The following is a 10,931-nucleotide window of genomic DNA, read 5'->3' on the forward strand; positions in this document are numbered from 1 at the left end:
ACTTTCCCTATTACTAGAAACAAAAATGTTAATAAATAAAACAAAACATTCCATACACTAAGTATGGAAAATTGTTGTTCTGAACACAAGTACTGCAATAGGTATCTAACTTATGCACAACACTTAAATATCATTCAAGATGTACCTTTCCAGTAGGTACTTCGAACATAATGTAATTTTAGAACCAAAACTTACTGAGCCATCATTATTCAGACAGTGCCAAACTGCACCACCTCAAAAACAATCAGAAGCCAGCCATAAAGATTTACCCAGAACGAATCATCAGAAAAATTAAATACAATTATTTTAAAGCTTTTCTTTTCTTCCTTTTGAAGACAATCTGTTAATAAACAATCTGTCTAATTAACAAAATAAATTAAAGCTGGAGATTAAAATATACTGGTAGATAGAGACAAAACTGAAAATACAAAATGAAACTCTAATCCAAAATCTAGAGTTAATTTTAAATCTAGAGCTAATTTTCTTATTGACTATCTGTTTATTCAACCTGCGTTACTATTAAGACTACTACGTGAACATCATGTGAAGAAAGCTAAAAAAAAAAAAGTCCTTATCTGTTGAATATAATATACAGTAGTCACAAAAAATTCACACTAAATATTTAAGTACAAAACTGCCTACAAATATGAATATAAATTAACTAGCATCTTCCTACTAATGGAAGAAAGTCCAGATCTACCTGTTTTGCCCTCTACAGAAATAACAAATGCTTCCCAGTGCTGCATATAGCGGCATAGGAGAAAATCATATGCTGTGGTCAGTATATGACTATGATCCACAGAGAAACTGACTGTAAGAAAGCTTGATTCAAAAGCACTTGATCACTGTAAAAGCCTGAAATTGTTCTTTACCAATAGCACTTTGGTATCAAAATATTTCTTTGTTCCAGATCTTAGTGTATTTCAGAACAAACCTGAGATGTACATAAATACCTTCACTGTTACTTTATCTACCATGGAAATGAAAGAAATTATTTTAAGAAGTCATAATATTAAAAGTTTAAAATGTACAGCACATTTGCTTTGCCCTTTGATGTCACAGTCCTATTTTTCTATTCAAATCTTGTACACTGTAAGTTAATTGCTTTTGGAAACTACTTATTATTCATGTAAAAATTAATGTGCCAATGTGTTTAAATCCTTTTAAATGACCATTCATGCATTCTTCTTCTTTAAGTACCAATGAAATCTGTCAAAGATATCAATGCAAGATGGTCTTAGAGAAAGTTCTAATAAAGATTTTTTTCTGCTAACATAAGATTTTCATTTTCGTCAACTTTACTTAAATTCCATTAATTTTTTAAGCTGCTTTTAATAAATTCACAAGTAAAAAATTTTAGCCTCCATAGTCTGTCATTTGTGTTCCAGCTGACTTTATGAATATTAATAACAGTGTTATCCTGATTAAATAGGCTTCATATAAAATCCCTGTGAATCCTATAGCTCAGACATCTCATTTTTCCAACTCTTTATGAATTTGGATTCAGACATTAAACTCGAAAAAACCTTAAAAAACAGATTCAATAGTACATTCATGTACCCTTAAGCAAAAAATTAGATGTTCTAATGATTCAAATAATTAAAACTGATAGGACCACATATTGAGATTTCAGACTTTCTGTAAACATGAAACATATTTTAACTCTAATGAAAACATCAACACTTCACAGAACAAAGGATTAAGAATCTATTATAAAATGATAATAATAATAATAATAATGTCCTTATCCTTACCTTAAACAACAGATGATATGATCTTAACTCTTTATATATGGAGTGCTGATTCACAGAAGTATTTCCCAAATAGAAATAAATTAGTGGATGCTTAATTACATAAGCATACATGTGAAATACATGAACATTCTAGTTTAGCATGGGTGCCCAGTGAAAAACAGCATTAACTTTTAATTGGTTTATACTTCAGCAAAACCAACCTTTTTCTAAAGAATGTCAAATTGAAGCACACAGAAAATTTGAACACTACCCTACAAGACTGATGCAGTTTCAAACTGTCAACTTCTTTTCACACTTACATGTTTTAATTATTTACATCTGTGACAGAAAAAAAAAAGAAAAACTAAGCTCACTGCGCTGTCTTCACTTTTTTTTTTTTTTAATATAGTGTCAACTATTAGAATTACTGCTTCTTCATTCAGTCAGGTATATATTCTGCAAAGATGGCCATCAAAATATTTTGCCTTCCAGTACCTTGAAATATGAATGGATTTCAGGAGAAAAAAACAACCAAACAAACAAAAAACCCCAACTAAACAAAATAATGTCTTATTTAAAAGGATGGCATTCCAATCCCGGTTCTAATTACTCATCAAGACAAACACTTAACAGAAACTGAATAAAACCAAGTATATAAAACCAACATACACCTGCAAAGTAGGAAGCATATGGTGATTTACTTGTGCAGTTCTGAATAGCTTTTATTACAGATGTGGTGGTATTTCCACTTTCAGAGGAAAAAAACCTCTGGAGCGTCTGCAGAATATACAAGGAAGCACCCCACAATAACACCAGCTTTCAACCATCTGAACAGTGATATTGACCCAAGGCATTTAGATTAGCGACAGCCTGCCCTCCCTGGGCAGGAGATCAGGAAGTCTATCTTCTTGACTCCCCCTCCCCAGAAACCAAAAGGCTGTTGAGAGACTTCCATATGGAGTCCCGATGACTGAAAACGCCTGGTCCTTGGTCTGCCTTGACAGATTTTGACGACAACTACTGAATCATGGCCTTTGCTGCTGCGACAGGAAGCAAACATTTTCTGGTGTCAACTGAATTTACCTCTTCTCCACAAAATGTCCTCAGGTATTGGGAGAGTTTTTCTACAAGGAGGGCTACTCTGCCTGCCCTGCTCCGGTGGAACAAGAGACCAGTTCCTACCACCCCTTGGAACAGGGCCAAGCCAGTCTTTGTGCCCTAATGATGCAGCTGACAGTTGCCACGGACAGTGTAGGGATGGAGCTATACAAGGGAGGGGAATGCCATATTCTTTATGGATGGGGATATAAAGAAAGAATTTTAGCACTATTTTCATAAGATTAATTAGATTACCAGGATCTCCTAAAATATCCTGAAACGTTTTGCCGCAGGGCAAGCTAAACTAAAAAACTTAATTTAGGAAGGTATACTCCATAAAAACCAGTTAACTTCTTGAAGCATTTCCCTAGGGAATAAACAGTTTTCTTAGCACAGATGGATGCCAAGTTCTGATGCAATGACACACTCCTCCACAAAAGAGTCACATTTCCTCTCTACCTTAAGAATCTATGGCAAATCAGAAATCTAAGACAACCCAAACCAAGTTAAAATTAGCTTTGGGTAGTTATAAAAATACTAGTCAAATTATAACTAACATAGCCACTTTAAATATTTGTCAAATGTGGAATAACACCTATCTGTTAGATATTTGAAAGCTGTGAAAGAAAACATACTTGGATATTTGATTACAGAAGTACTTATTCTATGCATTCTATTACTTTTATATGCTTTTAAATACAAGTAGTTCATGCAAAATATTATTTTTAAAAGAATATAAAACATAGGCAAGTGGATTAACCCATAAGTGGATGAATGTGTTAAGTAGTACTTCAAACTTAAAACTCCTGCACTGCTATAAAGACTTCAAGATTTTGATTTATAGAAGTAACTACATTATCTGGAAGCTTGATAAAAACATTTTCCTAGAGGGCAGAGTCATGTAATAACCCCTGGCTTTTCTACTGTACTGAGTCTTGGCCTAAAAAGATGAGACATTTGCAGTTGCAACTTCCATATATCATTTAGTCATCCTTCATCTTTGTTGTGAACACTTCACTGGTCTTATAACTCAATTATTACATAATCACATATGCAGCCAGATCTCCATTTCTAAACAGTTTGCAACCAGACTGTGATTTCCACACCCTTTAAGGAAAAATACATATATTTTAAACTTTCTGGAGCCAAAAGAATATTTAATAGAATTTTTTAGTAGAATCAAGACTACATGGCAGTGAGGGCTACCTGCATATTACACACTGTTGACAGGATCATAGCCAGCAGACAAAGGGAAGTGATTAATCCCCTCTGGCACTTGTGAGACCACATCTGAAGTGCTGTATCCAGTCCGATCCTCTTATGGATATCCTGAAACAAGTCCAGCAGAAAGCAATCAAGATGATTAGGGGTCTGTAGCACATGACTTATGAGGAATTCACTAGAGTTGAGTTACTTGGTTTTAAGGAGAGAAGGCTAAAGGGATTTTATGTGTTTTTCGCTGCTTTGTGAGCAAATATAGAGAGGACAGATGGATTCTTCTGGAGACAAGTTGTAACAAAGAAAACTCTGGGAGTTATGGGTAAGAGATTTTTCACAGTGAGGAAGGTCACTGGAATAAGTTGCTCAGAGAGGTTACAGAATCTCAATTTCTGGAGATGTGCAAAACTCACCTGGTTACAGCAACCTGATCTAACTTTGGAGATGGCCCTGTTCTGAGCAGAGGTGTGAACTGGTTAATATTCACAGGTCATTTCCTGCCTACCTATTTTGTTATTCTAAGGACTGCAATAAAACAAATGCACCAAAACTAGCATTCCTACAATACATTAAATTCTGGGTTGCTTTCTGCTTTACAGGGTAGAACAGTAGAGCAGAGAAAAAAAAACTCCAAACCCAGCAGTGAGGCACAACCAAAGATGACCGATGTGGCAGACAGGCAGAATGCCAACTGCGAGGAAATGGTGCAATTGCAGCATAAGCACAACATTTTGAGCACTACTGGTCTCCAGCACCCCATTTTTTCCAGTTTGCTACACGACTAGATGATATGACATTAGGTCAAATGCTGGTTTGTCCACCATCCTTCAGTAAACCAAAACTGGACCACTGATACAGATATTTCACCTGCTTTTCTGAAAGTATTTGCCTCAAGACCCACAAAACACGTCTCCCTCCCAAATTTAAGAAAAAGTCACTGTGACTACAGACTTCAAAACTACCTACGTAAATGATTCAAGAAACATTTGAGTCTACAGTGCTTATGTTCGCAAAATTCATTGTACAGTATATGCAATATCTTGAGGTTCCCAAATCACCAAGTCGTAATTTCTTTTATCACAGAAATGTTGCTAGCTTAGATTCTACCATAAAAGCAAAAATAAAGTCACAGAACGTTATATGCCCATAAAGATGAGAAGAGGTAACAGTGCCAGATTCATAAACCGCTAGAATAAGTAATGATATTTCCCCTGCCAAAAGCATTTAATTGTTTGTCTGCCTCCACAGATCGAACAGAGACTTAGCAAAGAAAAGGAGGCAACAAACCACATGGAAGTAGAGAAATTCAATTTATCCAGCCAACTCACATTTCTCAAAGTACCTTCAAACAGCACTATTTTTCCTGACAGGAAATGCACTAAAAATTAAGACTACAAACAGTGTGGATATTGGAACCTGACCAAGAACTATCATGAACCCTGAACATGCAGAGGCCTGTCAAACATGCCAACCTTTCAAGACCCAGTCCTGTGCACAGGGACCAAGAGGGGCCCATCAGTCTCTCTCAGGGGAATACAGCCACACTAGTTATGTATTTGTGTCAGACTGTTTTGCACACCATGAAAACACAAATGCACCCCCACTGCTGTCATAAACCAGCATATCCAGTGCACTGGTTCTACCTCAAATTATTTATCCACTGAATTTCAACGGTGTACACTCCAGCTGCTGAAGAGAATCATATCACCTGAAATTTCACAAGCTAAAACGAGCAGAGAAATAAAACAACACTGCCTCCAGATCAGCCAGATTAGTTCTTTGTAAGAGAATTAACTAAGCTGTCATTTTCTTAGATTACTATCTGAAGAGAAAACTATTCTTTAAGTATAACTGCTCCTTAAACTATGCTTGCTCAGCAGTAAGGGCACTGGAACACAGTGTTGTGCAGGTGTGAACACAGACATACATTTTGATTCAATAAACATAGTGTCTCCTCAACTTCTGATTTTGTTTAAATCTAGCAATGAGATCCAGTACATAGAGTATGAGGTAACTTCATCCTTGTAAGTGAAGTGGAGGGAGTTACAGAGGAATGGCACATTTGGGATGTGTCCAGAGAAGACCAACAAACCTGGTGAAGGGTCTAGAGAACAAGTCCTATGAGAAGCAGCTGGGGGTGTTTAGCCTGGAGAAAAGGAGGCTTAGGGGAGACCTTATCACTCTCTACCACTACCTGAAAGGAGGTTGTAGGGAGGTGAATGTTAGTCTCTTCTCCCAAGTAACAAGCAACTGGACAAGAGGAAACAGCCTCATGTTGCACCAGAGAGGTTTAGATTGGTTATTTGGAAAAATTTCTTCACTGGAAGGGTTATCAAGGCTTGGAACAGGCCGCCGAGGGAAGTGTCACCATCCCTGGAGGTATTTAAAAAACGTGTAGATGTGGCACTTAAGGACATGGTTTAGTGGTAGACTTGGCAATGTTAGGTTTACAGTTGGACCTGACGATCTTAAAGGTCTTTTCTAACCTAAACGATTCTATGATTCTATGTTTGTTATATTCTAACAACATTTCACAGTGTTTTCAGCACCTATGCATTGGCTGTGTGCTTTACAACTTAACACATAAGATACATAACATGCCCTCTCATGTGCTGTTGCTTATTTAGGTATGATTAGCGGGCTAGTGTTTTTAGAAACTTAATCCAGATGCTTCCCTGAAATTTACTGCAATATCAAAGAAACCTGAAGAGCTACAGACAGAAATGGTCTTGGAGCATCAAAGAAGAATGAGATATTCTGAGGTGGTCCAGAACTCAATGAGAACCAGACACAAGTCAGTGAAATTAAGTATGTTGAGAATGTCCAGAATGTAAATGGAAGCTAAAAATCAAAAAGCTAAACCTGCAAACATTCAGCACCATGGAGTTGTTGAACTGCTTCCTGTTCTTGCACCAAAGGAAGGTACAAGATTAAAGGGGAGTTGCCATTGACTCTGAATCAGTGGCGGGCAGCTGGAATGAGAAACTACAAACAAACAACAAAAAAAGAAAAAAAAAGGGAAAAAAGAGGCATTAGCTAAAGTTAAAGAAGATCATCAGCTAAAGTTAAAGATCATCAGTCACATTATCACAGACATTTCTGACATGTATCAACCTCCATGCCAAATTTTAAGAAAGCAATGCAAAACATGACCACATACCAGCTTCCCAATCAAAATGCTGCAATATTTTTGTTTACATCAGGGAAAATAATGTATTTATCCTTTAACCCTAGTTTGAAAAATATCCAAAACCTTCTCTCACCTGAAACTTACCCAAAAAAAGTCATCTTCACCCAGTAGGAAGGAAATGCTTACTGTGGAAAAAAAAATAAAAATCTCCATCTAAAATGTTAAAGTTTGTTTGTAAACAATGGAAAACATGAAAGAAAAAAGGTCTTCCAAAGAGACAGGCATGACAACTCTAAGCACAGGCAGAACTGCCAGATTGCCCACAATGAAAGAACTGCCACTTCTGTTCTTGTTCAAGGAACAAAATAGTCCAACTTTCTAAAAAAAATATGCAATCGAATCACTAGATCATTCTCATTCCTCAATCTTGTATATCATTATAAATGATGACATACAGGGAATAAAGAAGATGGAAAGACTTACTTTTTAAAAAACATTTCTTTACTGGGTTTTGAAGAAAGGTCATTTTGAACTTAGTAAGCACATTATTCAGCCAAAAACACTGAAGTAATTTACAGTGAAGAAGCTTTAACAAATTATTCCTCTGAGAACATAAACTACAAAGAGGTTCACAGAAGCTGAGGATTACAGAACTGACAGAAAAAGTTCTTATTAGGGGTTCTGAGCCTTAAAATCAGATTCTTTCTACACAGACAAATGGGAAAAAAAAATTCCTAGAAAAATTCAAGACCTAGGATTATCTAGCCACTTTCAGCAAGATTATTCTTGTCAGTTTTTTGTAAAAAGAAACAGATGGATGTTCTCTTCTTTTCTGCAACCTCATCATAAATTCTGGTGTCTTGCTTTCATTATTCCTTGATTCATCAAGCTACATTAATGTTTTCATTGCCAAAACACTTGACACCAGAGGTGAAAAGAAGAAATGTGAGATTGCAGATATGAGACAGCAGCTGAAGCATGGCCCCACACCAGTTATTCCTGGGCAGAGCAAAGGAGCTCTAAATCCACTTACTAGATGGAGGAAATATCCTTCCATAGCACTTCTGAAACCCAGGCTTATTTTGATGACAGTTTTCTCTTGTACATCATCATGCTGAACAGTCTGAGGGTTGTTTGTCAATGTTCTGGGCACTACAAATTGCACTGCTTGGCATCACTAAATAAATAAATAAATAGATAAATAAATAAGTAAGTAAATAAATAAATAAATAAATAAATAAATAAATTCAAGACTGTATAGCTAAAGAATTATAGCAAAACCACAAAATTAAAAAAGGAAAAACCTAGACAACAGTTCAAATACTCAGAACAACTCTGAAGACATTCCTGGCCATTGTGAAGCTGCAAGAGTTGTAGACTCCAGAGTCTTACCTTCCCTTTCATGCTGAAGAAGCACCTGACAACGTTAGGTATGTGCACTAGTATAGCTTCTGTGCCTAATCATAGCACTAGAAAAAATCCTAAATAGGTTCCTATTTCACAGTCCAACTGGGAGGAAAGAAGGGAGAAAGTCTTCTGGAATATTTCCTAAAACACATTAAAGCAAAGGTGCCTTCGTTCATAATATGCTTTCATGACTCCTTGCTGTCAAAGACAAATCTTAATATCTTCAGACTTCAATGGAAGAAAAAGCATAATTTTTCTAATAAAGTTACGCCACCTTGACACTGCCTTCAAAGTAGTCTTCATATTATTTTCATTTCTTCAAGACTTTAAAGCCACAACATATAATCAATTTTTTCCGTTGTAAAAATTTATGCCAGTAAGTCACAGCCCTCTTCTGTTTTCTTCTTATCTAAAGGAAGTATTTAATTGTACTCAGTTCTTCAGTTGCACCATGCATCTGCTGAGCAGACTGGTTTGGGAAAAGAGTTACGAAGGAAAGGCTGCAGTTTTTGCCATAGTTTAGCTTATTAGAATACGCTGTTCCTGCCTGAAAAAAAAGTTAAGTGAGTTGAATTTACTCATCGCACTGAATTTCACTGAGGTGTAAGATTATTTTTGGTTTTATCAAAGATACTAAAAAACCCTAAATCTGAAGAAAAGGTGGTTCAGTACTTAAAAGGTTTTCCACAGTGCTTTCAGGACAGGTTGAAAAACCCCACATCTATTCTCGCACATCCAGCAACAGACACCTCTCTAAAAACCTGTTTCTCAAGATATTTGAGAAGTCCAGAGACCCTACAACTAGCAAACTCATGCTGTGAACATCATTTTTTAAAATCAGATGAGATACAGTTTTGTTTCAAAATATTTTGGATAATGTTAGATAATCTTTATATACTTCTTTATAACCAGGGTTTAATGTTAGCCTGAATGAATTTCTAGAGCAACTGGGACAAAATTTCGCTTTTATGTACAGTATCACTGTATTAGTAAACAGTGACACTTACATACACGTGTATTGCACAGGCTTACAGTTTAAAAAAACCAAGGTCCATCACCGGGTTGTTTTGTGTTACATGTGGAATTTTTAAGAGCTGCAGATGTACAGACAATTAGTTTCCCTGATTTCTCCTAATGGATTGAATGGCTATATTATTGGAAATAAAGTGCAATATGTAATACTAGACGGGTTCTCAATAAAGTATCTGGGTGGGGGTATTTTTGGTAACTTTTAAGATAAACTCGAAAGTGTATATTATGCTATGTAAAAAACAAGCTACTAGGCAGATACAACTGGAGGGGAACCTCAGTATGATAGCAGTATATGTTATTTTTAGTAAGTTTTCTCTCATAAGTGCAAGACAGTGAATGTTTGCCAAAAGAATTTTACATCCAGGAGGGGTTTTGAAATATGAAAGATACTTTTAAACTATGAAGAGAATTATAATTTTTGCCTAATATTTAGTAACCTTCAGATACTGTAATTCCACTTCAGATCCTGGAAAAACATTCTGGAGACAAATATTAGTCTACCACTGCATAGTGAAGAGGAGGAACAAAATTACATTTCAAGGGGAAACTGTTTTAATTAGAGTTACCTTGTACACCTGCAAAGCAGTCACCTTCAGTACAGTGTGAGAAAAAGTGTTACACCCCACAACTGTTTATTCTTGCTACCATCAAATTCTGAGTCCATAAAGCAGTAAGCTGAAGTTTGCTCCCAGGCATATTTATATCACCCTATTTTTATGCTACTGTAGTGCAGAAAACTAAAACACCCTTAACTGGTTGACTATACATCCCGCGATAACAGTGTCTCTTGATACATCCTATGGCACCCTAATCGGTAACATTTATGACAGAAGAATCCTTTATGGGTGCTCCATTCCTTTACATGGTCAGGGTACCATGAATGAATTAGTGGATGGGGTCCACTAGTGCCCTTTCACTGTTGTGTCGCATCAGAATGGCTGCATTATGATCCTGAAAGAAATCCCATTGTATCAAAAACCAGAAGGTGAATCTATGCTCACAGGGAACTGCATTTCTGTATCTGTCTCACTGCAGTCTAATCGATCTTTGCCATTTGGAAAGAAAGCCTGATCACATGAGAGGCACCTCAGCAATCTGATCACCAGCCCAGCAAAGTAAAGCTGCTGAGCTACTGCCTGTGCAGAAGCTTACAGGTGCTACACTAGTACTTTGTATCTGTTAAACCATTAGGTACGCAGAACCCTTTACTTTGAGGCCTACCGGACAAACCAAAGATTCAGATCCCCTGACTCTGCCACAGTGGCCCTTCCTTTGCTAAAGCAAAACAAGTTACAAGCTTACAAACAAACTAC

General features: G+C 36.4%; 1 protein-coding gene across 2 annotated transcripts in view; it reads right to left on the reverse strand.

Annotated features, from left to right (window-relative positions):
• MIPOL1 (mirror-image polydactyly 1) overlaps positions 1-8,351 on the reverse strand; it is a 171,032-nt gene extending 162,681 nt beyond the window's left edge. For both annotated transcript variants that reach the window (XM_026849995.1, XM_026849994.1), the window contains exon 1: positions 8,213-8,351. The gene's annotated coding sequence lies outside the window, so the exon portion shown is untranslated. The remainder of the gene's footprint in view (positions 1-8,212) is intronic.
• Positions 8,352-10,931: the final 2,580 nt, after the last annotated feature.

The sequence above is a fragment of the Athene cunicularia genome (assembly GCF_003259725.1).
Source record: "Athene cunicularia isolate RWA chromosome 5 unlocalized genomic scaffold, athCun1 chr5_part1, whole genome shotgun sequence".
NCBI lineage: Eukaryota > Metazoa > Chordata > Aves > Strigiformes > Strigidae > Athene > Athene cunicularia.